General features: G+C 38.1%; 1 protein-coding gene across 6 annotated transcripts in view; it reads left to right on the top strand.

The window, feature by feature from the left end:
- The window catches only part of AKT3 (AKT serine/threonine kinase 3), a 307,964-nt gene that overhangs the window by 49,639 nt on the left and 230,787 nt on the right, over positions 1-27,538 (top strand). The window contains exon 1 of one of the 6 annotated variants that reach the window (XM_072732869.1): positions 12,736-12,797. The exons of the other annotated variants lie outside the window; for them this stretch is intronic. The gene's annotated coding sequence lies outside the window, so the exon portion shown is untranslated. Of the gene's footprint in view, positions 1-12,735; positions 12,798-27,538 lie in introns of those variants that run through there. 6 annotated transcript variants of the gene reach the window in all.

Here is a 27,538-nt window from a genome sequence, read left to right on the forward strand (position 1 = left end):
TCTGTAAGATTTAAGCAATACTGCAGATAAAGTACTTGGCATATTTAATTATTCAATAAATTTTAGCGCATCCTTAGCAACATATCTTGTACCTTTGTTGCGTAGGTGCTTATTAAATAAATGGTAAATGACTTTAAGCATGGCTGGTTTTAGGAGCTATCTGTGTTGTCACTCTTTTCTTTCATTAATAGTATTTTGGTGAGATCTATCAAGAGATATATCTATACCAGAACTTACACATTATGCTATGCTACACAGCATACCTAGTTCTATTGCACTTTGCAGATACTGCATTTTTTACAAATTTTACGAAATTTTACAAATTGAAGGCTTGTGGCAACTTTGCAAGGAGCACATCTGTTGGTGCCATTTTTCCAATAGCATTTACTCCTTCATGTCTCTGTGTTACATTTTGGTAATTTTCACAATATTCAAACTTTTTTCATTATTTGTTGTGATGATCTGTGAGCAGTGATTACGACTTGCTTGAGAGCTTATGTGATAGCATCTTTTTTTTTTTTTAGCAATAAAGTATTTTTAAGTTAAGGTATGTACATTTTTTTTTAGACATAATGCTATTGCATATTTAATAGACTGTGGTATATTGGAAACAGAACTTTTCTATGCACTGGAAAACTGAAATACGTACTTGACTCACTGTTGCAATATTAGCTTTATTGTAGTGGCCTGGAACCCAACCTACAATATCTCCAAAGTTTACCTGTACTAAATTATATTATTCCTACCAATTGAGGATTTCATAAAGATACTTTGAAAAGAAGAATGAACAATGTTTTTGTAGACGTCAGAAGATAAAGTAGGAAAATCTCCCAGAAAGTACAGTAAAAGAAAAAAATTGGAAAATAGGAGGGAAAAAGCTAGGAAAATCAGAAAACTGGTCCAGAAGTTTCTAACATCAGAATTACTTTCAGAAAGAAATCAGAAGAAATGGGGGAGGGGGATAATCATGAGATAAATCAAGAACATATTCTAGAAAAAGGACATGATTTTCAGATTGAAAGGGCCTGTTGGATACCCTGCACAACAGTTAATGGTGACCCCACATTAAGGCACATGGGAAGAACCAGGAATCAGGGCCTTTAGAGGTCTCAGCAGTAGCAAGAGCAGAAAGATAATGGAGCAGCAGTGCCTTTCAAATTCTGAAGAAAAATGATATCCAAAACTAGTCTAAGTAGTGTAAATGATTAATCAGTATATATTTTTAAAGATTTTATTTATTTATTCATGAAAGTCACGGAGAGAGGGGCAGAGACACAGGCAGAGGGAGAAGCAGGCTCCATGCAGGGAGCCTGACATGGGACTCGATCCCGGGACTCCAGGATCATGCCCTGGGATGAAGGCAGGTGCTAAACCGCTGAGCCACCCAGGGATTCCCATGATTAATCAATATTAAGAGTAAAATAAAGATATTTTGAGAAGGACAGATCCCGTGAGAAGGAGGGAATATGTCAAGAAAGAGGAGGATCCAGGAGAGCCGAGAGATGGGTTTGGACCCAGGAGAGGGTGAAAGGGCCCCTAGGGTGGTGGCTGCACAGCAGGCCCAGGGGAACCTGTCCAGACCAGAGCAAGTCAGAAGGAAGGGAGGTACTTTTTCAAGGAGATGAAATTGATAGAAATCTGACGTGAATGAATATATTCAAAGGGGATTTGTCAGACTGAAGAGTCTCAGGTTAATAAGAGATAAACATATAGTAGATACATATATAGGGATAAGTAATGCAGTAAACTAAGTAAATGAGAAGCCAGGCAATTATTAACTCCAGGGAAGACAAAATGTTACACAGGAAAAGAAGGGTAATTTTTTTTTTTTACTCCTTGGCTCAGTTCTGAATGCCCTATGTAGTCATGATACAAGCCTCCAGAATTGATCTAATAACCGGAGTATTGAAACAGTGGGGGCGGGGAGTGTGGAGAGTGACAAGACTAGGAAACAGCTCAGTCACTAGAGAATACTCCACCCTGGCCGTTTAAGAAGCAGTGACACAAATATACTGTGTTACTTAGAGATGTGGAGGTAAATTCCAGAACAACTAACCAGAGAAAGTTTTGGTGGAAAGAAAATATTGGCAAGATAGGGACCAGAGGCTAGTGTTTCTTAACAAATCTTATAGATCTAGTTGATTCTTAAGAAACTCTATGGGTCGCAACGTTTATATCTGAAACTCTGGATTTTAGAGAAGCCATTAACTTTAGTGGTTTTTTTCCTAGATCACAAGCTTTTCAAGTGCTTCAGTTTCTCACTTAAATGTTAGATTCAGTTAAATTTTCTGTAGTATATATTGGATTTGAAATGCGTAAATCCTTCTTGTTGTTGTCTTCATTATTTAGATTTTATGTATGAATAAGGTGTTGCCTGGGAGTCTATCCACATCAGCTGCTGTAGGACCAGTGTTTCCCAAATCCCCTCTTCCTGTAGTGGTTCTGCTCAGTCTCTTAGACCTAGAATAACTATTCCATCTGTGTTAGGTTCTTCTGGGTGTTAGGTTAAGCGGGGTCAATTCTTACATAGACTCCTCGCTTAGCACCCCTTTTGGGCCTTTGCTGATATCTTATTTCTTTGTAGCATTTAAGTAGCATGAATGCTTGTGTAGTACGGAGCTCTGTGCTCTTCTGACCCCTTTTCCCAAAGCTCGGGTGGCGGGTGGAACAGCGGGGCTACGGTGAGTAGCCCCAGAAGAGGAGGGTATCACCCGGCAGCATTTCTGGTTCAGCAGCTTCTGATCATTTTGCCATCTCCATCCCGGCTCTTTCTACAACTTCACAGTTCTTGACGATTGGTTTACTATTACCTGCTTCTTGCATACTTACCTCTTCAATTCAGAGTTCTTAATTGTTTGTAAAAACGAAGTTACTAATTAAGTTTTGCTAATATATGTAGAAAGGGGATTTCTTAGCACTATTGAAGGTTTCCCTGAGCCAGTGGAAAGGCTAGGATTGGGATCTCAAGATGGGGCCATGTAGCTGGGAGCAGTGCCTCTGTTCCTAAGATAGCTGTGGAAGGACACTCGGTAACTGAAAATCCTGTGTTTGAAGGTTACCATTCTCTATCACATTAATGTAGCTCTTAAAAACTTGTAAACTGAGAAATTATTCCTTTTCAGGTACAGGTCATAGTGGGGCTAGTGATGATGACTGGATTTGTAGTTACTGGGATTTTATTTATTTATTTAAAAAAAAGATGTTTATTAGAGAGAGTGAGCACACCCACAAGTAGAGGGGACAGAGAAGCAGACCCCCTGCTGAGCAGGGAGCCCAGCACATGGCTCCATTCCAGGACTCCGGAATCATGACCTGTGGCAAAGGCACATGCTTAGCCAACTGAGCCACCCAGGCACCCCAGTTCCTAGGATTTTAAATCCAGAGATTGGAGAAAGAGGAAATACAGTTTTTCAGGAGGTAAAAGCCTAATTTTGGTCTATTTTGTACTCAAGTACTCCTTTTTGAGGAGAGTTAGAGGCTAGCCTTAGGTCAGTGCATTTCTGGGTGTGTTCTGGCTAAAATGGAATTCAGATCCTTTGACCAAAACCCTCCCCTGGTTTCTCGTCTCACGTAGAAGCAAAAATCCAAACTGCTTTTGATAGTTTTTAAGGCTCAGACTGCCCTGGACAGAGGTGAGCTTACCACAGAACTAATAATGTTTACAGCCTCTTGCTGGAGTGGCCATTTCCTAGGCTGGACCAAAATCGCTTGAGGCCGCTATAGCTTTCCACTGTGCCTTTCTTGCTGTCATATTTCCTGTCCTTGCAGACTGTGCTGGAGTGGACACTGGCAGTTTGGGAACTTCAAGGAGAGGGGTGTGAGATGCAATACTGTGATTTGACAGTCACTGTCATGGGTAGTTTAGTGATTGCAAGCTGACCCAGTGTAACACCTCCCGGCTGATATCTGCTCACGATGGTGTTGGGCCCAGGATGAATGGGGATTGGAACTTGTCCTGTGGCACCCATCCCATACTGGAAGAACATGGGCAATGGAGGAGAAGCCAGGACAGACCATTTGCAAGTGTGTTGAATATTCCAATCTTCTTGCTCAAGTGTGAAAGAAACATAAAAGAGGTTTTCACCAGTTCAATAATTTGAAATATTTACATGGTATCACCAATAGTTGTGAAGGTGCAAGAAACCTTTCTAAACAATCAGTAATAAAAAACAAATTTTTACCCTTTATTTCAGATAAAAGACTAAACTGTCGTCTCTAAAATTAATATAGAAGTGCACCAGTGAGTTAATTATTAAAAATATCATGTTATAGTTTAGGATGTTTTGATGTGGTCGACAACTCTTCAAGAATTATAATTTGATGTAGCTTCCTTTCTCAATCCAAAGAAATGCCCAATTAGGACCTCATTTTGTTTTCATAGCTGTATATTCCTTTTCTTGAGAGAGCTCTTCCCCCAGTTGCATAAGCTTCAAGCTCCATTGAAACCTGGGTTTCCTCGTCTGCCTCTTTTCCACCTCATGTCATGTCCGCACATTCCCACTCACTGGAGTCCAGGCTTACTCCTCCTGTTGTTCCTCAGGTAAATTAGCTTTGTTCCCGCCGCAGACTTTACACACCTGCCCAGGACACTCTTGGCTTTTCAGAGAACTTTTCATTGACTTCTCAGAACAGGTGTCTTCTCAGAGCATCTTTGACCACCCATTCTATAGTATCCTTTTCTTCCTCCCTCATCTCTGACACATCACCTGCTTGATTTTCATAGCGTTTGCCAACACCAGACCTTCTGTTGGTGTTTTTATGGACTGCCTCTACCTTTTGGGACAGAAGCTCAGCGTGTGAGAACTTGTTCACTGCCATGTTGAAGAGTGCCTGGACCTTATCAGGCACTCAGTGGATATCCATTGCAGGAAAAGTTACGAATAAGCTTGCGCATGTACATTTTGCTGAGTATTTGCTAGTTCAGTTTCTTATTTTGTTAATTGTTTTTGGCATGTTATTAGATATGATTATGATTTATGCAATGATTATGATTTATGCATCCCTCCCTCACATCCTACTCTACTTAATACAGGGGTATACTGAGTTCAGTGTTTAGCATTCTCATGCATTTGTATTTTAAGTTTTTTCTTATGTGTAAATGCATATATAAACAATAGATATGTTTAACAATAGAACTAGTATGTTTTTAAGTTTTACATAATGGTACCATATTGCACATTATCTCCTGCACCTTTTTTTAAACATTATGTTTTAAAGATGTTTTTATATTGATACACAGAGTCTTCTTATTTCTTCATTTGCTTTGCTGTGAGGTTTTGCATGAATAAATCACACTTTACTGAACTGTTCCATTGAGGGGCTTTAAGTGGTTGCTATTTTTTTTCCCTATCACAAACCATGGTGTGAAGAGGTTTTTTGTAATGTTTATTTGAAATTTTTTTCTGGGATATATTATTGCGAGTAGAAATTGCCAAGTTGTAAGGATGCTCATCTTTCACCTTACCTAAATGGTTGTCACCAGTCTTCCACCAGCAGTTCAGGAGAGGCGTCATCTCCTTGCCATCACTTGGGTTTGTCAAATGTAATCATTCTGATGTGTGACAGCGGTATTGTGTGTTTAAAATTTGCATTTCTCCAGTTACCAGCGGGGTTTCAAAATTTTTTATGTGTCTGTTGCTATTTAATTTCTTTTGTAAATTGTTCTTTCTTGTCTTTTCTCCCCAAAGTTTTTTGTATTGGATTATTTGTCTTTTTCCTATTGATTAGTAGGAATTGTTTAGCTATTGGTAGTAATAATTTATCTAAATCACAGATATCTTCTTTCAATTTGTGGCTTGTCCTTTTAGTTGCACTTGTACTAACTTTTGTTGTGTCAGACTTTTTCATTTTGATACAGATACACTTATCAATCTTTTTCTTTATAGTTTTAGCTTCTGGTATCATAGTTAAGAACCTTTTTGCCTACATTGAGGTTGTAACAGAAGTCTGTTTATTAATTATCTGTTAATGCTAGCAAATTGCCACTCAAGCCTACTTAGTTTAAAACAAACAGTAAGCATTATGATCTCTCCCTGCCCTTGGGAACAGTGTGGCAGGGTGGTTCTCCTCTCTGTCTCTGTTTGCAGGTGAGATGGCAGTTAGTCTGCCATCATCTGAAGGTTTGTCTAGAGCTGGAGGACCTGCTTTTAAAGAGAGTCTGTTCACATGGCTGGCACTGGGTGTGGGCTATCGGGAGGGGGCCTCAGTTCTTTGGTCCTTTACCAGAGTCACTTGAGTATCCTCATAAGGTGGAGGCTGGCTTCCCCTCAGTGAGGGAGGCAGACAGCAGAGTGAGGTGGAAATTTGATGTGTTTTATGATCTAGTATTTGAAGTCACAGCCCTGCTCACTGGGGAGGAGATCCTATGGGGGCTGCAGGAGCTGGGTGTGCAAATCACTGCGAGGTATACATATCATTGCAGGCTGACCTGGAGGCTAGCTACTGGAGTGTCTTCTCTTTTCTTTTAAGTACCTAAAAGTTCTTTCACATTTTGATTTCCTTTCCTCCACTTTGAGGGTTTTATATTGCATGTGCATGTGGTGTTAGGAAGGGGATCTAACTTCACTGTTCTCTACAAGTATAATTTGTCCCAATCCCATTTATTAAATAATCCCATCATTATTGTTCTGTTTGTATGTGGGTTTGTTTCTGGACTCTTTGTACTTCTTTAGCTTCTCTTTCCCTTCCTCTGCCCATACCACTTTACAATAAGCACTGATCTCTATAACGCAAGCCTCAAACTCCTTTTGTTCTTCATGGTTGCCTTAGCTCCTCTTGTCTCCCGAGGGCCAATAAGAGAGAACTTGTTAGATAAATCTATTTGAGTTTTAGGATCAGTCTTCTAGGCTCCATATAAAGTCCTGATTGGATTTTGCTCATTTTAAGGAATACAAAGATATGACCTTTTTTTTTTTCATTAAAAAAAAAAAATAGCGCTCCATAAAGATTTGTAAAATATAGATAAAAAGAAACTTAAAAAAAGAAGACCCATGACCTCATCACCCAAACATCACCATTATTGTGATTAGGAATACACATTAGGAATCCTTAAAGATTTGATTTTGTAAAAGTTAAATCTGCTCTGTAACAAAGGGCATGATGTATTGGGAAAAAGTAAGGGATTAACTTCTCTTTCCTTTCCTTTCTTTTCATAGTAGGCTCCATGCTAGGCATGGAGCTCATGCCTGTGGGGCTAATGATGGGGCTCAAACTGATGACCCTGAGAGCAAGACCTGAGCTGAGATCAGAGATCAGGAGTTGGATGTTCAACCCACTGAGCCCCCCAGGCGCCCCTAACATTCTTACTATACAGTGTGCTTCCATAAATTATTGAAAAAAAAGAATAAAGGACCCAATGGAAGAATGGGCAAAAAACACCAACAGGGATTTGACAGAGGAGGATGTACAAAGAAGTGCATATATACCCATTCCTCAGATGATAGTATTTTTCTACATTTGTGTTTTTTCTTCTCATCTCCGTTTCTCTCTGTCGCCTTCTTTGTCCTTTATATATGATATTTTGAATATATTTATAGGGAAATTATGTAGATAAATTTAAAAATATTTAGATGTTTAAATGCATTTATGTTCAAATGTATAAGTTTTTTTCTGAACCATTTGAAAGAAAATTTGAGGTATAATGTACTTTGTGGCCTTATATATGTCAGTCTGTTTCCTAAAACGACATTATGTTACATAATGTGTAGTTATCAAAATCAAGGAAATAATAATCAGCGTAATACTATTATTTCAATATTGCCAATAATAAACTTTATCCCCCGCCTCCCCCCGCCAAAAAAACCACCTTAGGTCATCTTACACATCTCATTATGTGACATCATGATGTCTCATCCTGCGGCAGAGACATGGGTTGTCCTGTCTCTTCTGTTTCCTTTAATCAGGAGGCACAAGATGATCTTGACTGTCCCAGTCCTGGTGATGGAAACCTTGATCACTGGTTACAGTGCTGTCTCTGTGTGTTTGATACTTTGTGACTGTGTAATGTCTGGTTACTCCTCAGACATTGACCTGCCAGTTTTGGCATCTGTTATGGTTCTTGTTTGAATCAGTTATTAAGGATTCATGGTGATTTTCCAGTTCTCTTGTACCTTTTTCATTTTAATTGACTTTTTATGAGAAAGAAGAAATTTCATTTTCCCTCGTGAATTCTGGTTTTATTCAGTGGATAATAATCTTTTACTATCATTATTAACTTTTTAAAAGTTTATTTTTCTTTAAAATATTTCTTTTTAAAATACCATTATAATTATCTATATTATATTAGTGTCAGGTGTACAATATTCAACAATTCTATACATTACTCAGTGTTCAACGTAAATAGTGTGTCTATTTCACCTATCCCTCCACCTCCTCTCTAGCAACCATCATTTCTTTATATTTAAGAGTCTCTCTCTCTCTCTTTTAATATTTTATTTATTTGTTCAGAAGAGACACACAGAGAGAGACAGAAACATAGGGAGAGGCAGAAGCAAGCTCCCTGCAGGGAGCCCGATGCAGGACTTGATTCCAGGACCCTGGGATCATGACCTGAGCCAAAGGCAGATGCTCAACCACTGAGCCACCCAGACGTCCCTAAGGGTCTCTCTCTCTCTCTCTTTTTTTTCCTCATTGTTCTGTTTCTTAAATTCTACATATGAGTGAAATCATATGGCATTTGTCTTTCTCTGACTTATTTCACTTAGCATTATACTCTTTACATCCATCCATGTTATTGCAATTTTATTTTATTTTATTTATTCATGAGACAGAGAGAGAGAGAGAGAAAGAGAGAGGCAGAGACACAGGCAGAGGCAGAAGCAGGCTTCATGCAGGGAGCCCGACGTGGGACTCGATCCTGGGTCTCCAGGATCACACCACAGGCTGAAGACGGCGCTAAACCGCTAAGCCACTGGGGCTGCCCTACAAATGTTTTTTTTATGACTAAATAATAATCTATTGTATATGCACACTGCTTCTTCTTTATCTGTTCATGTGTTAATAGATGCTTGGGTTGCTTCTATATCTCCTGTATTCCTTTGGCATGTCCCATCAGTTTGTAAAGCTTTTCTGACATTCTGACATGGTAAGGTATTCCAGGCTTATCATATCCTTTCCCTTTTCCAGTTTTAGAATCAGCCATTTCTCCAGAGTTCTGGTTCCTTCTAGTGGATGATAGTATTAGCTTTCTTTTATTCTTCTATTTTCAATTACCCTTATTCTTCCTTAGTGTATTTTTTTACCCTATCTTGATCCATTCTGTTTTTTCATGAGTACCATGCTGCTTTAATAATTAAATTTTATATTTTAGTTAACTATTATTTTAGTAGATCCCTTTGCTATATATTTGACACTGTGAGCAGTCATCTTTTCTTATTTTCTAGAAGCTCATAGTTGCTCTTTGATTAGCTTCTTTGCTTATCTCATTCTTCTTCTGGATTATTCTTCCTTGATTAAATTTTTAAAGGATAGAGTTTCCTAAGATTCTGTCCTTTCTCTGGGGATCTAGATACTGTCAATGCTTAGTCTGCACTGGTTCCATCCCTCTGGGACAATTTGATAATATATATCAAAATGCAAGTATATGCTCCTACTTCTGGGAAAGTGTCTTACTAGTATCGCTGCATATTTCATAAAGACATGTGCAGAATTATCTATATGAACATTGTATATAATAGTAAAAGATTATTCATACAAATTTGAAAAGTTTATTAGCTTTTTCTCCCCATATCTGCATGAGGCTAGATTTTTTTTTACATGTGTGACCCAAAACAACCTAGTGCAACAGAATAGGAAAAAGCCCAAATGTCTATTAATAGTGGATTTGGGGGGTGCCTGGGTGGCTTAGTCAGTTAAGTGTCTGCCTTTGGCTCAGGTCATGATCCCGGGTCCTAGGATTGAGCCCTGTGTTGGGCTACCTGCTCAGTGGGGAATTTGCTTATGGGTTCTCTTGCCCCGTCTGCTCCACCCTCCTGCTCATGCTTTTTCTCTGTCTCAAATAAATAAATAAATCTTTAAAAAATCTGTTTGATTTGTCACATATGAAGGATACTACTTTTTATAAATGTTTCTAGAATAGCTTAAAGCTAGTTTTGATACAGCACAGACTTCTACTTTGTAGTTCTAAGCCACTAGCCCACAGCATAATGTTCCTTAACACACTTTATATAAAGCCTTTGGTCTTGTTAGGTGTTTACTTTGTCATTTTTGGCGCTATATTTCACATTCTAGCAAGATTGAATTTCTTCTGGTTCTTTTCATACATGGTGCTGTTTCATATTTGTGCCTGTTTTACTTATGTCTTCTTCATATTCCTTGTTTAAAAACCAGTTTATCTTCTCTGCAGGCTGAGTTAGGCGGTTCTCTCACAATGCTCTGTATATTTGTCTCTTACTGCTCTTATCACATCGTAAGGATCTGGTCCTTTATCATACATGGACACAGATGCTCAAAAGATTTGTTGTAATTTTTTTTTTTTTTTTTTTAAGATCTTGGCCTGTAGGGCCAGGGCCATCCCTCAAGCAGCTGATCTAGTTGTTCCTGGAGATGGACATGCAGGAATGTAATGAACATAAGACAGGTCTCCTAAGTGAGATAGTAGGCAAAGTTATACTTCACAGAAGGTCTTTTACAGGGTCTTGAAGGTGGGCCAGAGTCCAGATGGAGACATTTCCACAGCCCATTGAGGAGCAGCACATAATCTGGTGGAGCTTCAGCAGAGAGGAATCATGACTCAAGGTGAATTGGGAAGAAAAGGAAAAACAGACACAGATTGTGAGAGGTCTAACATTCTAGTCTAAGGAATTTAAATAGTATCTTGTGGGCAGAGTAGGACTGTAGAATGTTTCTGAACAGGGAGTCAATCTGATCTGTTTTAGGATGATTACTTTTATGCTTTGTGTAGGGTGGTTTGAAAAGGAAGGAATGTGACAGCAGGGCACCCTTGAAGATACTTTATACTATAAGCTACAGTGTTGAATATGGGATCAGAAAAGGAGTAGCCAGTCATTTTCAGACTCCGTGTTTTTTCTGTACTGTCCATTCACCCTAGTATCACGTGTTATTCCAGCGGTGAGAGTCTGTTCATCTTTGAAGAGATGGTTTGTGTTACTTCTGTTTGTAATCCCTGGTTAATTCCCTCCAAAAGTGATTATTCGTGCCCCCTTCTGACTGTGTTTCATTTATTTCTTTTGTAATCTTTTTTATACTTTATGTATCTTACAGTAATTGTTTTAATCACCCTTGGAGTTATTAGTTGCTTTGTCCTAGGAACCTGTGTTGTTTTATGTGACCCATTCATTTAACACTTAACAAATTACATTGTTGTTTGATGGTTTTTCTGTTTATTTCAATAACTATTTCTTGGGTATCAAACCTTAAGGAAACCTTGGCGATCCCTATAATGTATGATTAGATGTGTGAGTTCTTGAGGAGACCTTATTTTGATCTCTTACACCGAGCACAGCTGGCAATACATGTTAGACACCAATAGTTAGAGACATCAGTGCAATGGTATTGGTTAAAACCAGGTTTAAACCCTGGCTCAGCCACTGTAGCCTGGGTTCACTACAGAGAAGTTATTTAAGCCTGTCTGAGCCATAATTGTTTCATCTGTAAAATAGGGAATTAGCGTGGGCCACCATAACAAAATACCAGAGACTGAGCAGCTTAAACAGCAGAAAGTTCTTTCTCACAGTTCTGAAGAGTGGGAAGTCTGAGATCATGGTGCCGGCACGGGTGGGTTCTGGTGAGGACTCTCTTTTTGGCTTGTGGGCAGCACTTTCTTGTATCCTCACATGGTAGAGAGAGACAGATCAAGCTCTCTGGTATATCTCTTTATGGGCACTGATCCCATCATAAGGGTCCCCCCTTATTACCTTATCTAAATGTAATTACCTACCAACGGGCCCTTCTCTAGACCCCATCACGTGGGGGAGTTGAGGCTTCCACATATGACTTTGGTTGCAGTGGTGAGGGGGACGTAAACTTCCCGTCTATAACACTGTCTTATATAGTGGTTGTTAGAATTAAGTAATTTATGGAAAGTGTTTAGCACTGTGCCTCTAACATAGCAAGTGTTGTGTTTATTTAACCTCTTGTTATCATTATTTTGACTTGGCATAAATTTTACATGCGTAATGGTGGAAAGTTCAAAATGATCTGATGGTTTTGCTCTTCATTGATAGGGAACATGTGATAATATTAATTAAGAAGGGATGTGGGAAGAAGGGTGGGATTTCTGTCATATGGGCAGAGATGCTGCTTTTACTCTACCTGCAGGGGAGAAGAAGGTAGATGAGATTGTCCAGTTTAGAGACGGAGCCTAACTATGCTAACAGTAGAAGGAAAGAGAACTTTCACATTCTATTCATGTGTGTGACCTTAAATGTACTTCCTGATTTATTTATATTCAAATATTTCTTTTATTTTCTCTGATTTCATTGATAGATTGAGTTCTTTTGTGAGCCCAGGAAAACAGAAGTGCCTTTTAGATCTTTCTTCACAAATAATATTAAATTCATTTTGCTGGATTTTAAAAAGTTGTATTTCAAACATTAGACTTGTTTTGATGTTTTAGATTTGGAGTGTAATCTATTCTTACTCGCTGGCTTTTGGATTTTGACTTTCTCCTCTCAAACTTACTGAATCAAGGACTTAATTTATGAGCCTTTCTAGAACTATTAAGAATCTCTAGGTCTTTCACTTTTGGCAATAATTGTCTCCACATTTACTTTATAGAGTCCTCTTTGGTGGAGTCCACAGGCGGAGAGGAAGCACAGGATTCGTAAGATGGCGGGCGGGTGAGTGACTGAGAATTTGGGCTGGAATTTGGAAAAAGTGGTAGTGATTGCCCCTTAATAACAGAAATAACACATGAAGTGTAAGTTTGGACATTACATTGTCTTGTGAGATCTGTAGACAATGTGATGGGCTTTTTCTTATGTAAATCTTACTAATAATTAGTATGGTTTAGTTATCATGCCATCTGTACTAAGATTTTATCAAAATTCACACTGTGACTCAGCACACAATTGACGGTTTGGAAAACGGCAAATAGTTGATCCTAGGGTATGTCATTTCTTTGGTGATAGTGGTCAAAAGTGCATCATTAAGATGCAGTTTGGGGCTTTTTGTTTTAATAATAAAAATTACACTCTTAATAAATACTATTTTAGTTGTAATTACCAGACAAATATGCTTCTGGAGCTATAGAAATCAAACTTGAAAGAAAGTAAGAAAACTTACAGGGAGGTGGTATGCAATTAATATTAAGATAAAATAATTATCAGGTGAAGAACATTTTCATTCAGAAGAAAAATGATGTGTGCCCAAGATTAACTTTATTATTATATTGTATGTAACCTCAAAGCTGTGATGATTTCATATAACATAATCAGTATTGTAGCAGTGATACAAACAAAGGGAAAAAGTCAGTAAATTGACATCAGAAAAGATATGGAGCCAGTAAAAGTGGAGCCATTAAAAAAGGGCTTATACATTTTACAAAATATAAAAATAACCTTAAAAAAAAATAACCTTAAATTGGTTGTATTGGTTTATTGGTCAATTTATGAGTTTTCTAAGAATGTATGTAGTGGCACAGTTAGATGAGACTGCATGTAATATATATAGGAAAAGCTTCATCTTTGGGACTCTTACTGCTTTTTCTTTTTCTTACTCCTTTAACTTCATTTGGGATCACCCGCCATAGGCCTCACCCTGTTTTATCATGGTTGAGGGGATGCCAGTACTTTTGGGCCTTGATAGGCTATCTTTGATAGATGAGTAGACACGGTTAATGGCAGGTATTTTACACTGAACTGGGGCTTTTGAAAATCCAAACAGAATTTCCTTATGGTAAAACCTCAAACATTGGGCAGCCTCAGTGGCTCAGTGGTTTAGCGCCACTTGCGGCCCGGGGTGTGATCCTGGGGACCCGGGATCGGGTCCCGCGTCGGGCTCCCTGCGTGGAGCCTGCTTCTCTCTCTGCCTGTGTCTCTGCCTCTCTTTCGCTCTCTCTGAATAAATAAATAAATCTTAAAAAAAAAAAAAAAACCCTCAAACATTGACATCTGTTGGGGGAGGCCTGTCAACATGCTGGTGTGTGGGTGTCTGGGCTAGGCCCCCATTGACCATTTGATCCCAACGGTAAGATGGGCATTCTTACCTTTTACAGAAGAGCACCTGCAAGAGGCACAGGGAGATGAAATAACCTTTCTAAGGAGGTCACAGTGGAAGCACATCTCAAGATCAGGACTTCCAGACTCCAAAGCTTTTACCTTCGCTTCCAGGCCAGCCTTTAATAGTCATTGTCGTCTTCTTTTTACCCAAACCTCTGTGGTGGATGTACAGCATCTCACCCTCAGGAATTCCTTTCCCTGGTTCTATAGAGATGAGTTCCCAGGTCCTGTGTAAATCACCATACATACCCTGCGACTTGTGGTCCATTAGTAAAAGAGATGGCCAACAACTGCAACATTGAGTTCTAAACATACTCAGGTTGTTTTTTAGCAGATTGGCCAACCCCGATCCTTGTACTTGAGTAAGGAAATATGGATGAGTTACATGAGAATCGTGATGTTTGGGAATGATCACAGTAAGAACTGATGAATTTGTTGTTCTTGACATTTTTGAACAGTTGTGTTCACTATCACAAACAGTTTGAAAATATTCATTCAGCAAAGAGCTATCAAGTGCGTACTGTGTGCCAGGCAATGTTAGATTTTTCACTGAACCCAACACTTGAAAACACCTGGTTCTGGCCTCGGTCGGGTGGTAATTTAGAAGGGAGACAAATAAGGGAGGTCCCTACTAGCACACACTATCCTCATATGATAATGCGGGTGCACAGAAGAAGTGGGGGCACTCTGGAAGGAATAGCTAGCTGCTCAGGGGGACTCATGGAGGAGTTCAGGGAAGAGAGTGTCGTTTCACTGAAGTTGGAATATGTCCTCACCTACAAGAAGCTGTCTAGTTAGCTTACACATACTGTGTGTGGAGCATTTGCGCCCACAGCGGTTCCCTCATGTGGACACGTAACTGCAGCAGTGAAACTTGAATGCTTAGCCTCTTCCCTTTCCCCCAGTTATCATGGTCATGTATCTTCTTTTTCTCCCCATATCTTTTTGAAAGCTTGTCTTAGAGCTAGCTGTTCACTTGTTACCCCTTACGTTTCTGCTTTCCACTCTTAGATTTCTCTGGTTTTTGGAAGCAAGCAGATAAATTTCTGGGTGGTCAAGCAAAATCAGATTAATGTTGATTGCCAATAAAATAAAGAAATAAATCTTTAAAACAAATGTCAATTGTCTATTTCTTCATTCTTTGCAACACTCTGTAGTGCGTGAAGGGTCACAGTGGTGGTAGGAAATGAAGAGATGAGGGTAATGGAGGCGACCAGGCACCTGGTCACTTTATCATTTTGACTGTGGCATAAATGATTTCCTTCCATTTAGAATTAACCTCAGGACTGAAAGTGTGACTAGCTGTGTTCTTGAGCCGAAAATGTAGTGGGAGGACAGTTGGCTGGAGGGGAACATTGTATTCAGTGGTGTATTATTTTCTGGCCCATTTTGGTTGTAAGGCTATTTGGTGAATTACCCTTATGAAGGGTTCCCCTTTGATTAAGTATTCTCGTGCACAGTTGTCTATCATGTAGTTTTCAGAGGCACACTGGCAGATGTCAAAGCAATTTGGTGTGCTTGAGAAGCTGCATGACATTGTGGAAAGAGCCCTGCACCAGAAGTTAGGAGAGATGAATTTTGGATCTACCTCAGTCTCTTGTTCTTTGCCTTTGAGTTAGTCAACTTTTTTAGGTCTTAGTTTTTTGCTTTGTAAATGATGGGCTTAGGATAATGCTCTCTGAGGTATTACTTGGCTCAAAACTTTCATCCTTTCATTATTTCTTTAACTATAAAATCTTTTGTTGAGTGCCTCCCACATTTTGTGCTGTGAAAAGAAGACATGGAGGATGTAGGCCTGTTGGTGATGGAAGAAAATTGAGAGTCCAGAAATATACCCATACATCTGTGGGCAATTGATTTTTGACTGGGGTGGCAAGACCATTCAGGGGGGAAGAATAGTTTTCAACAAATGGTACTGGGACAACTGGATTTCCACATGTGCCAGAATGAATTTTGAACCCCTACCTCACATTATATATGTAAAAAGTAACTGAAAATAGACTTAAACATGAGAACTAAAACTATGTATCTCTTAGAAGAAAATGGGTAAATCTTTGTGACCTTCAGTTGGGTGATAGTTTTTTAGGTTTGACATCAAAAGCACAAGCAACCAATGAAAAGCTGATAAATTGGAATTCATCAAAATTAAAACCTTTTCTGGGTCAAAGGACACTGTTAAGAAAGTGAAAAGATGACTCACAGAATGGGAAAAAGTATCCATAACTTATATATCTAATAAAGGTCGAGGTACCCAGAATATATCAAGATTTTTTCTAACTCAATTGTAAAAGATGACAAATAAAAATGGGCAGAATCCGAATTGACATTTCTCCAGAGAAAATATACAAATGGCCAATAATACATGAAAAGATATGTTCGGTGTTATTAGCCATCAGAGAAATGGAAATCAAAATCTCATGAGATACCACTTTACACTCGTAGGATATCTATAATTAAAAAGATCATTGAAAGTATTGGTGAGGTTACAGAGATGGGGTCTCTCAGACAGGCTGCTGGGATTGTGACCTGGTGAAGCTGCTTTGGAAAGCAGTTTGGCAGTTCCTAAAAACCTTACACATAGAGTTGCCAGTAGTTCCACAGCTAGAGAATTGAGTGTATATATCCAAGAGAATCGAAATCCTGTGTTTCCATAAAATCTTGTGTATGAATGTTCATACTAGCGTTATTCATAATAGCCCCAAAGTGAAAGTCATCCAAATGTCCAGTAACTGATTGTGGATAAACAAAATATGATGTAATCCATAAAATGGAGTATCACTCATCCAGAAAAGGAATGAAGAAGTACTGTTACATGCTCCAAAGTGGATGTACCTTGAAAACTTTCTGCTAAGTGGAAAAAGTTAGACAAAAGATCGCATATTGTATGATTCCACTTACATAAAATGTCCGGGATAGGCAAATCCAGAGGTGGACAGCAGTGTAGAGGTTGCCAGGAGCTGAGAGGAGGCGGGGATGGGGAGAGACTGCCGATGGATTCGGTGTTTCTTTCTAGGGTGATGAAAAGTTCTGGAATTAGTGGTGATGGTTGCACAACCTCTGAACAACCTGAAACCCACAAATTTTATACTTTAAAATGTGATTTTTGTGATATATGAAGTAGATCTCAATAAGATTTTTTAGAAGACGTGCCCTTTCCTTCTTGGTGCTACAGTGAACTGTTTCTGTAATAGGGATAAGGGTTCCATGGGAGGATATGGTGTGATATTGTCTCCCAGTATGTTTAGCTGGGGTCAGACTCCTGAAATAAGTAATGTGGTGACCTGAAGGATGAATTGGAATTATTCAGGTGAAAAAACATCTAGAAACAGAAATGAGGAAGAATATGTGAGAATTAACAGCTTCCTGCCAGTGTCAGCTGTAACAGATAGCTCCTACCTCTGTCACTGTGTAAGACTGTCGGAGACCTTTCGCCTTAAGTAATTTAATTTTACCCCATAATGTTTATTATGAGTTATATGTATGTATGTATATATCTCACCTTCTTGGGAAAAACATAGCATTTATATTTCATGATTTGACTGTAAAATTTTAGTCTTATGACATTTTATAATTTACAATGTTCATGAAACCAAAGCTAGCTTCTAGAATTTGCTTAATGCTTATTTTCTTCTATTTATATGTTTGATAAGTTCAGTTTATAGAAATTCTACTGTTTTCATTCCTTTTGACACTTTGAGGTTAATTTCTGATCCTTGTAAGCATGATTTACTGTTGAGTTAGAATAAATACAAATATTTATTTTTGTTTTCTTTTAGGTAATAAGCTGTCTTTTAGAAAATTTTCAAACATGTACAACAGTAGAGAGAACAGTATAATCAAAACACCATGTAATTAATACCAACTGTACATCTACTTACTCCTTTACCTCTTGGATTATTTGGAAGCAAATCTCAAATGTCACATTGTTTCATACATATCTTTCATTTATCTCTAAATGATAAAAAAAGAAACATATTATTGAGTATTTTTTAACTTGGAAATTTTTTCTTATGAAAACAAATTTGAAAAGTTAATCTGTTACTGGAAATTGTTACTGTTACTCTTACACAATTTAAAAAATTTGTTTATATATTCACATCTTCTAATAATATTAGATGTGTTTATAAAATAATAAATTGCTGTTACAAAAATATGGTTCATATATTGGTCCTTATGTTCCTCTTAGTGATTAACTAGGACTTATGCCTGATAAAACTATTCTCTAAAGCTAGTCATTACCTGTGTTTACCATAGTCAGTGGCCTTCACCATTTGGGCTTCTAGGAGCATTTGTATCATGTAATATCATTTACTACCCACTACTTATTGGACACAACATCTCTCTTGGCTTCCTTGACATCTGACTTTCTTAGTTCATCCCTGTGTCAGAGCACTCTTTCACTGACACATTTTCTTTTGATACTCACAGAATGTTATTATATCCCATCCTTACTCTGTTCTTGAGCTTCTTCCAACCTCTCTGCAAACTCTTAGTTCTGCTCTCATGACTGTTTGATATATTAACTGTGTTAGTGAATCCACAATATTTGTTGCCAGTGAATGAAAGAACCTCTTTTTCATGTTCTAGTTGAATATTTATTTTTATTTTTTAAAAAAGATTTTATTTATTTATTTGAGAGAAAGAAAGAGAGAGAGTGTGTGTGTGAGTGTGGAGAGGAACAAAGGGAGAGGGACAAGCAGACTCCCCACTGAGCAGTAGAGCCAGATGCAGGGCTCAATCCCAAGACCCTGAGATCATGACCTGTGTCAAAACCAAGAGTCAGTTGCTTAACCAGCCAAGCCACACAGGTGCCTCTCTTTGAAGATTTTGAAATTTCCCATGGATATCTCAATGTCTTCATGAATTTAGATCTTCAAAACTGAGCCCATCTTTTTTTTTTTTTTTTTTTTTTTGTTAACACTTATTCCCCTGATCTTTACTGACAAATTGCTACGTTTCTTCAAATCGCTGGGCTAGAAATGTTTCTATCTTCCACTTCCTTTAGTTTCCTCTGTACATGCTATTATCTTGTCCTAGTAATTCTTCCTTCAAAAGATGTAAGCTATTTGCATTTTTAAATTATTATTATGGGCCTTTTTTTTTTTCCATTTAGGAAACTTCCTAACTACTTTTAGATTAGCCAAGTGCTCTTCTCTATGACTCTATAAGCCTCATGCATTATCTAGTCAAGATGATCTATGTACATGTCTCTCCCTCATTAGAAATCAAGCTCTTCAGGACTAAGATGGGATTTCATTCATGCTCACATTGTGGCACATGAGGCACTGTGATATTTATTAAAGGCTAATTGATTTGACTTGAACTTCTAATCTCTTTATCTGTATTTCTGCAATATCTACCTAAGGTCTTATCTTTTCCCTTGCAGTACGTCCTATGTAAAGTACTCTGAAACCTTTGAGTGTCTAAGAAAGCAATAAAATATCAGTGTAAGTCAGCCTTGTAAATTTCCATCACAGAACTTCTTGCAGTCTAAAATTATTATTTATTTTCTTTTTAATTATGGGTTTTTCCACCCCTGGAAAAACCCTCTGTGACGGTACAAACCCATATCAGTCTTTTACATTTTTGTGTCCTGTAATATAACCTTATATATGGTAAGACCCTAATAAATATCTATTGAATATGAATGGGTACTCTCCCCTCCACCCCAGTAGAGAGCAGTGCACTTATACACAATACAGATAATTTCACAGCAGTTATAAACCTCAGTCTTTGAATCTTTTGTTTTATTGTTATCAGAATGATCTTTATTTTTTTAATCTTTTATTTAAATTAAATTTAGTTAACATATAGTGTGTTGCAGAATAATCTTTCTAAAATGGTACTTTTATTAATGAAAAGTCCCTTTAAACTCCTGGGCCAGACTTAAGATAGGTTCTGAGAATACAAACATAAGTAAGAATGTCATTTCTGCTTTTTATGGAATATAGGAGTAAAGAGGTAGACATACTTAAGCCTCCTTGAGGAGGAGGTCAAGGAAAGCTTCCTAAAGGACATCTGATATCTCTCAAGTTTTTCTCCAGCTCAATAATTACATAGTCAGCAGGTGCCATTCTCCTTTGCAGGAGGCTGGAGCCTGGGGCCCTGCAAAGAGAAGAGTGAGAGCTACCAGCAGGTGTTCCTGGCAGTTCCAGCAGGTTCCAGTGGCCGCCCTCCTTCTGATTAAGCTGGACAGTTCCTTCAACCTAAGGAGTAACTTGAGAATGGAAATCTAGTTCTTTACTAGATAGAGATGATTGTTAGATTACCCCTTGTTTTGTTAGTTTAGATAACTGAAGGAGAATCCACTAGTGTCTTCCATGGCTTTACTGAAGCTACTGCAAGCTTTTGTTGTTTGTGGTTTATTGGATTTTTGTTGGGTTTAGGGAATCGGGAGACGTTAGTTCTTGGCACTACTGAAGTACTGTTTACTCACCAGACTCCTTTCTACCTCTTATTTACTAATTTACTACGTTTATTTTCCCTTTCATTCCCATTAGATTGTAAGCTCTGTGAGAGCAGGATCTTGTCTATTGTGTCATCCATCGCTCAACAGATACTTAATGAATGAATACTTAGGAAGTGGTTGGTAGCCTTGACAGAGTAGTTTAAATAGTGGAAATGGGGCAGCGTGGGTGGCTCAGCTGTTTAGCGCTGCCTTCAGCCTAAGTTGTGATCCTGGAGACCTGGGATCAAGTCCCACGTTGGGCTCCCTGCATGGAGCCTGCTTCTCCCTCTGCCTGTGTCTCTGCCTCTCTCTCTGTGTCTCTCATGAGTAAATTAAAAAAAAAAAAAAAAAAAAGAAGTCTTAAAAACAATAGTGGAGATGGAAGCAGGTTTACATGGTTGAGGATAGCCTCAGCTGGTAATTTGAAATCAAATCAAACAGGACTCTTCTTGCCCCTCTTAAAAAGTTTGGTAAAGAGAATATTCATGAAAATTGTGTGCTTGGTTACTTTTGTTTCTTTTTTACTGATGATAGCATGTAAAATCTCTTTCAAATGAACATGTCCTCTTATGTATCTTTCTTGTAATTTATATTAGTTTTATAATTATAGAATTTTATTACTGTAAGTTCTCTGATCTCAGTTCTTACGATGTTTTAGATATCTGGAGAAAATGAAAATTTTAAGTGTTCTTTGACCTAAATGCAGCTGTGAAGTGATGTATCAGTAAATGGTTCTGGATGTTCTATTAACTTTATTTTGAAAAATTAACGTAGTAAATGTGCACCACAAGTAAATGTATGTGTAAATGACTTTACATTATTCAAAATTCTAGAACTAGACATCTGTCTAATGAATGCTGTTCTAAATGTTGCTAAATCATTAATAGTAATTAAAAGGTTAAATATAAGCTGAAGAAAGCTTTGAATTTTGAAATGTTTGCAATAACTAGAAATCTGACTGATGCAGACGTTTTTGTCAAAGTTGAAAAAGTTAGAACTAATTAATTTCTTGGGAGACATATGATGAATTGTAGGTGTGATAACATATTTGAGTAACATATGGTAGTAATGGGGCACCTTTCTAATGACAGAGCAGCCAGTTAAATATAGACTTTTTTGGTGTTTTTCTTTCATTACCGTTCTTTGTTACAGTGTATTTTTAAACCAATCTTATTTTCTAGAGGTCAGTGCTCAGGATTTAATGCTTTATATTTAAATGTTAACATGAATATGTAATTCTATTCTAAGTTGGCATAAATTTTAGTGAAAGGTTTTCTTAAAACTGTAGCCAATAATTTTTTTCTCTCAACAGGCACACGCTGCTTATCTGACTAATAAGTAAACTCCCTGTTTGGGGAAGCATAGTCTCATTGTATATGTTGTTTAACTCCAATTGCCCTTGAATGAGGGCCAAGAAAAAAATGTTAGATAGTTACGTTTGGCGGGTAGCACATACAGGCATTTATTTTAAACATTTATCTGTACTTTTCTTTCAGGAGGATTCACTGTTTGCATTTCGACTAATTTCCTTCCTTCTTTCCACTTTTACTTTCTGAATATTGCTTGATTATGACAACAGATTAAAAAGAAATCAACCATTCTGTTATTTACAGCATCTAACACAATTGATAGAGGAGATCTTGAGTTAAGAATTTTGCAAATAGAGGCAATTTTAGGTAATGATGTACAGTTTTCATTTGTTAAAAGTTGAGTTTTTACTACAGTTGAAAGGATTGTAATCAGGTGTCTTAAGTTGATGGTTTTGTAACCGTCCTTCAGAGTGGTCCACAGTGAATTGAGAGCTCATGATGACAGTGCTTCTGTTGTGCTGCAGAGCCAGCCACTGGAGGGTGTTCAAGGGAACGCCTCCCTGTCTTAATGTTGTGCTGAGGACATAGATGGAGTGGAAAAGGTAGTGAAGGCTGTGCGTTTCCAGATCTTTTGACATTAAAGCAAAAGCCATATTTATGTCTAAAAGGTAATAAACTGGAACAGAATTTAATTTTAAACCTTAAGGGAAAGAGGTATGTAAATTCTAGAATGATTAAGGAGATAACTTTAACACTCTTCTGGCCTCTACTCCAGATGCTGTGGTTTGGGATATACTTACTTTAAAAATTGTCATGCAGCTAGGGGGTGTAGCTTGACTAGAAACCTTCCAAATTGATTTACTAAACTTTTTTGATATCACCATAATTGTCTTCATTTACATTTGAGTATTCTATGAAGAATTTTGGTATGGGCATCTGTTCTATGAATTCTTTCTTGTTCTAAATCTGTTGTAAAACTTTTCTTGTTAATTGGTGTGCTTTTAGCCAATGGGAATAATGACATATATCCCTGAGGGGACTGCTAGAATATTTTGTCCTAGGTAGGCTCTGACCTCAAGCCTTAAGGTAGATAATGAAGGTGAACTTGCACCTTCACTGGAAATTCACTGGAAAGCACTAGCTGTTCAGTCATTTAATGAAATGTATAAAATCTGTGAATACTCAGTTTTAAAGGTAGCAAAGTTCCTTGAAATACAGCTTACCAGTATAAAAAATGAGTAGGGATTTATTCTGGGAGTAATAAACTTTAAATAATTTAATTGGTGTGATTGTTATAATGATTAGACTCTCCAGAAACAAAATGCTGGTGGGTAGGCTGTTTATTTACTATTTAAAACTTATAGGAGTTTTAGTTAGAGTAAAATGATGATTTATAAGTTGATTGGTTTTATTAATTATCAACAATAACAAACTTTAAATCAGATAATATTTCTTTATGAAAATAATCCATATAATTCTCTGTAGCTAGTAGACAGTATTTAATGAAGAATAGAAAGATGATAATTTTTCATTCAGTAGGAAAATCTGATATTTGATTTCATAATTGAGGAATTACACTTAGAAATAGCTTTTTTTTTTTTTTTTGCTTTCATAAGTTGTTAAAATATTTTCTGTTCAGATAAGGCTGTCTTTATGTCATAAAGTAAGTAAATGACAAATACCAGATCTATAAGCCAACATTAAAATTCACTATAAAATACTTGGCCCCAATCTGGAAAGCTATGGTTAGTTCTAGAAATATTTCTGGAACCAAGAGAGTGAATGATTTTGGAAGATTAGGAGATTTACATTTTAAACATAGTGTCAACAGTCCTTACTTTGCCATGCATAATTGGCAATTGCCAGATGTGCTCAGGTCAGTCTTAACCATTCACATATCTTACTTTTTTCCTGAAATTACTTGAATTTCAAGATGAAGAAGTCTTGAAGGGACTTATTGAAAAGTAGGGTTTGAGAGGAAGTCTGTTAATAGCCTTATTAATAGTATGGAAAACAGTCCATTTTGTGGAGCATGATGCACTCTGTCACAAAGCAACATTTTTTTTTGGATGCTTTCATAGCCATCTGTAGAGGGTGGATCATTGATTATACATAAGTCAGATAAAAAAGATAATTTTGACACTATCTTTCCTTCCCTAAAAAAGTTGTTTCTGGGAAATGGTGTGTTAGGTTGATCAAATCATTACAGAGTCTCAAATTTGGCAGTTAAAAAAATATATAGTAAATTCATTGTTATGATTTTATTTTAGTATTTTCTGTTGACATGAAAAATTTTGAGAACAGATGATCAGCAATCTAGCCTGAGAATAAATGATTTTTTTTTGCCTCTAGAAATGAAAAATTAATTTTAATAAACATATTTTAAATTTATCCATTTCACATTGTTTAGTCCATGCCAGAACTTCTCAGAAACTCAGAATTACCATGACAGTGTTAAGCTTTTTTTCAGAAATTTAGGGGGGTACTGTAGATGCTTTCTTCATTTAAAATTACCAGGTATGCTGATAAAACCCTATTATTTTGACTTTAAGAAACTGCTCTAGCAACATAATTTCTTTTTTAAAGATTTCTTTATTTTAGAGAGAGGGAATTCACATGTGGGCATCAGGGGGCGGAGTGGGGCAGAGGGAGAGAGAGAATCTTAAGCAGGTTCCATACCCAGGGTGAAGCCTGACATGGGGCTTGATCTCACAACCTGTTGATCGTGACCTGAGCCAGCTGAGCCACTCAGGAGCCCCATCTCGTAATTTCTTATGAGATATGGGATTTGGATTAGTATCAGGAGTTCAGTCAACAAAGATTCCTGGATGAAAGAACCAAAACTCTGGATATTTTGTCTTTAACAATAAAATAAGCATTTCATACAGTTCTTAAAATGCTTATATATTATATTTCTTGAAATACATTCATATAATTGTCTTTGAAAAGATTGTCTTTAAGTTAACTGGTATTTTTTTCTACCTAACATTGAATCCTTATCAGGCAGTCCTGTGGGCTTTGTAGATCACTTCCTATGTATATGTGGCTGATGATTAAGCAGAGAAAGATCCTTAGATCTCTGCATACAGTCATGGGAGGATGGTCATTGTCTTATTTGGCCCAGACATCTAGGTAACTGGGACAGAGCCTTCACTGGTGCATATCTATGATGTAGCTAACTGTCACATGATCCCAGGGATTGGAGAAATCTTTCTAAACTATTGTTCCTTGACTGACCAAATTTTCAGGAGCCAGGGGAGGATGTTCTGTCAGCATCTCAGCTTTAAACTTAATATTTGGGATTCAGTAAGTACTTGAAGCAAGGGTAAGGTAAACAGGCTTGGCTGCATGGGAGCAGAGTCTGGCCTCAGCCAGCTGTCCTCTGTCCTTTTTTTTAATTTTTATTTATTTATGATAGTCACAGAGAGAGATAGAGAGAGAGAGAGAGGGGGGCAGAGACATAGGCAGAGGGAGAAGCAGGCTCCATGCACCGGGAGCCCGACGTGGGATTCGATCCCGGGGTCTCCAGGATCGCGCCCTGGGCCAAAGGCAGGTGCCAAACCGCTACGCCACCCAGGGATCCCCTCCTCTGTCTGTTCTGATTGAATACTTAGGTAATAGGAGAGATTCCGCTTGGTGAGGTGCGCCTCCTGTGATAGGGGTCTTACCAGTGACCAGAATCTAGTCTTTCAGTACCGGGGTGATACACTGCTTTGCTTTGTGCAGGTGGTTAGGCAGGAAGTGTAGCACAGAACTGGCCTCAGAAGACAAATACTGTATGATCCCATCCTCTTATATGAAGTACCCAGAGAAGCCAAATTCATAAAGATAGTAGGTAGAATGCTGGTTGCCAGGGGCTCAGAGTGTGGGGTTGGGGAGTTACTGTTTAATGGGTACAAAGTTTCAGTTTTACAAGATGAAAGGAACTATGGAGTCATGGTGGTAATGGTTTGCAGAATGTGCATGCACTCAATTCATAGTTCCAGGAAGAGATGAAAGAATGACAAAAGTGAAACACAAAATGTGCAACCTCATTAGAAACCAGAGATTTGTTGTTGTTGTTTTTTAAAGATTTTATTTACGTATTTGAGAGAGGCAGAGACAGGAGAAGCAGGCCCCATGCAAGAAGCCTGATATGGGACTCAATCCTGGGACTCTGGGATCACGCCCTGAACCAAAGGCAGATACTCAACTGCTGAGCCACTCAAGCATCCCAAAACCAGAGGTTTGTAAATAAAAATCACCATACGATAGTTTCTACACAAACACCATATTGGTAAAGACTAGAAATCTTGATAATACCAAAGGTTGGAAATGTTGGCCAAAACAAACACTGGCCCAACTAGAACAGTTTGGTATTATCTAGTAAAGTTGAGAATAAGCATACCTTCTGACTCAGTAATAGAATTTGACTTAGAGTAATGTGTATATGTTTTCACCAGGAAACCCGTATGGGAATGTACACAGTAGCATGGCTTGCAATGACAAGAAACTGGGAACATGCCTGTGTATGATGGAATAGATAAAGAAGTTGTGGTACGCACAGTGGTGTACTGTACAACAAAGAAAATGAATGGACTAATGCTACACTAGACACGTATGAATTGCACACCCCTGATATTGAGTGAAAGAAGTAAGGTACAGATGATGCATAAGGTTTTCTTCTAATGTAGATGACCTTCAAATGCAGCAAACATTCTGTATTTTGGGAGACATAACTAGGTGCTAATACTATAATAAAACTAGGTAAAAGTCAGGAGAATGTTTATACGTCCAGGGGAAGGATAAGAGGATGCAAGCAGGAGGGGACATTTGGATGGCTCTTGGGTACTGGCAGTGTTCTGTTCACCTGCTGACCAAAGGCAAGTTCACTTTATAATCTTACATCCTGCTTTATTGTATTTTATAACATGGGGCTGGCACTGTGGAGAAGTTAGTTTTGATTGTTAATGCTCATCCAAACTGTCCTTGTCCCCCTTTATTCTGTTTTCCAGGAGTACCTTCCATGTGATCTTACAAGAACTTGAGTTAGGGTGCCTGGATGGCTTAGTCGGTTGAGCATCTGCCTTTGGCTCAGGTCATAATCTCAGGGTCCTGGCACGGACCTGGGATCCCTCGTTGGGCTCCCTACTCAGCAGGGAATCTGCTTCTCCCTCTCCTTTTCCTCGCTCTTGCGCTCTCTCTCTTTCTCTCAAATAAATAAAATCTTTATCTATCTATCTATCTATCTATCTATCTATCTATCTATCTATCTATCTATCTAAGATTCATTTATTTATGATAGACATAGAGAGAGAGAAAGAGAGGCAGAGACACAGGAGGAGGGAGAAGCAGGCTCCATGCCGGGAGCCCGATGTGGGACTCGATCCCGGGACTCCAGCATCGCTCCCTGGGCCAAAGGCAGGCCGCTAAACCGCTGGGCCACCCAAGGGATCCCCAACAAAATCTTTAAAAAACAAAAACTTGAGTCAGATGATCTGGCTTCTCTACTCAGACATCTCCCATAGCTTCCACTTCACCCATGGTCAAAGCCAGAATCTTCCGTGGGATCTACAAGGCTTTAGATGATGGGGAGCTCCTCATTACCTCTCTGACTTTTTCCT

Source organism: Vulpes vulpes, chromosome 13 (assembly GCF_048418805.1).
Source record: "Vulpes vulpes isolate BD-2025 chromosome 13, VulVul3, whole genome shotgun sequence".
Taxonomy (NCBI): domain Eukaryota; kingdom Metazoa; phylum Chordata; class Mammalia; order Carnivora; family Canidae; genus Vulpes; species Vulpes vulpes.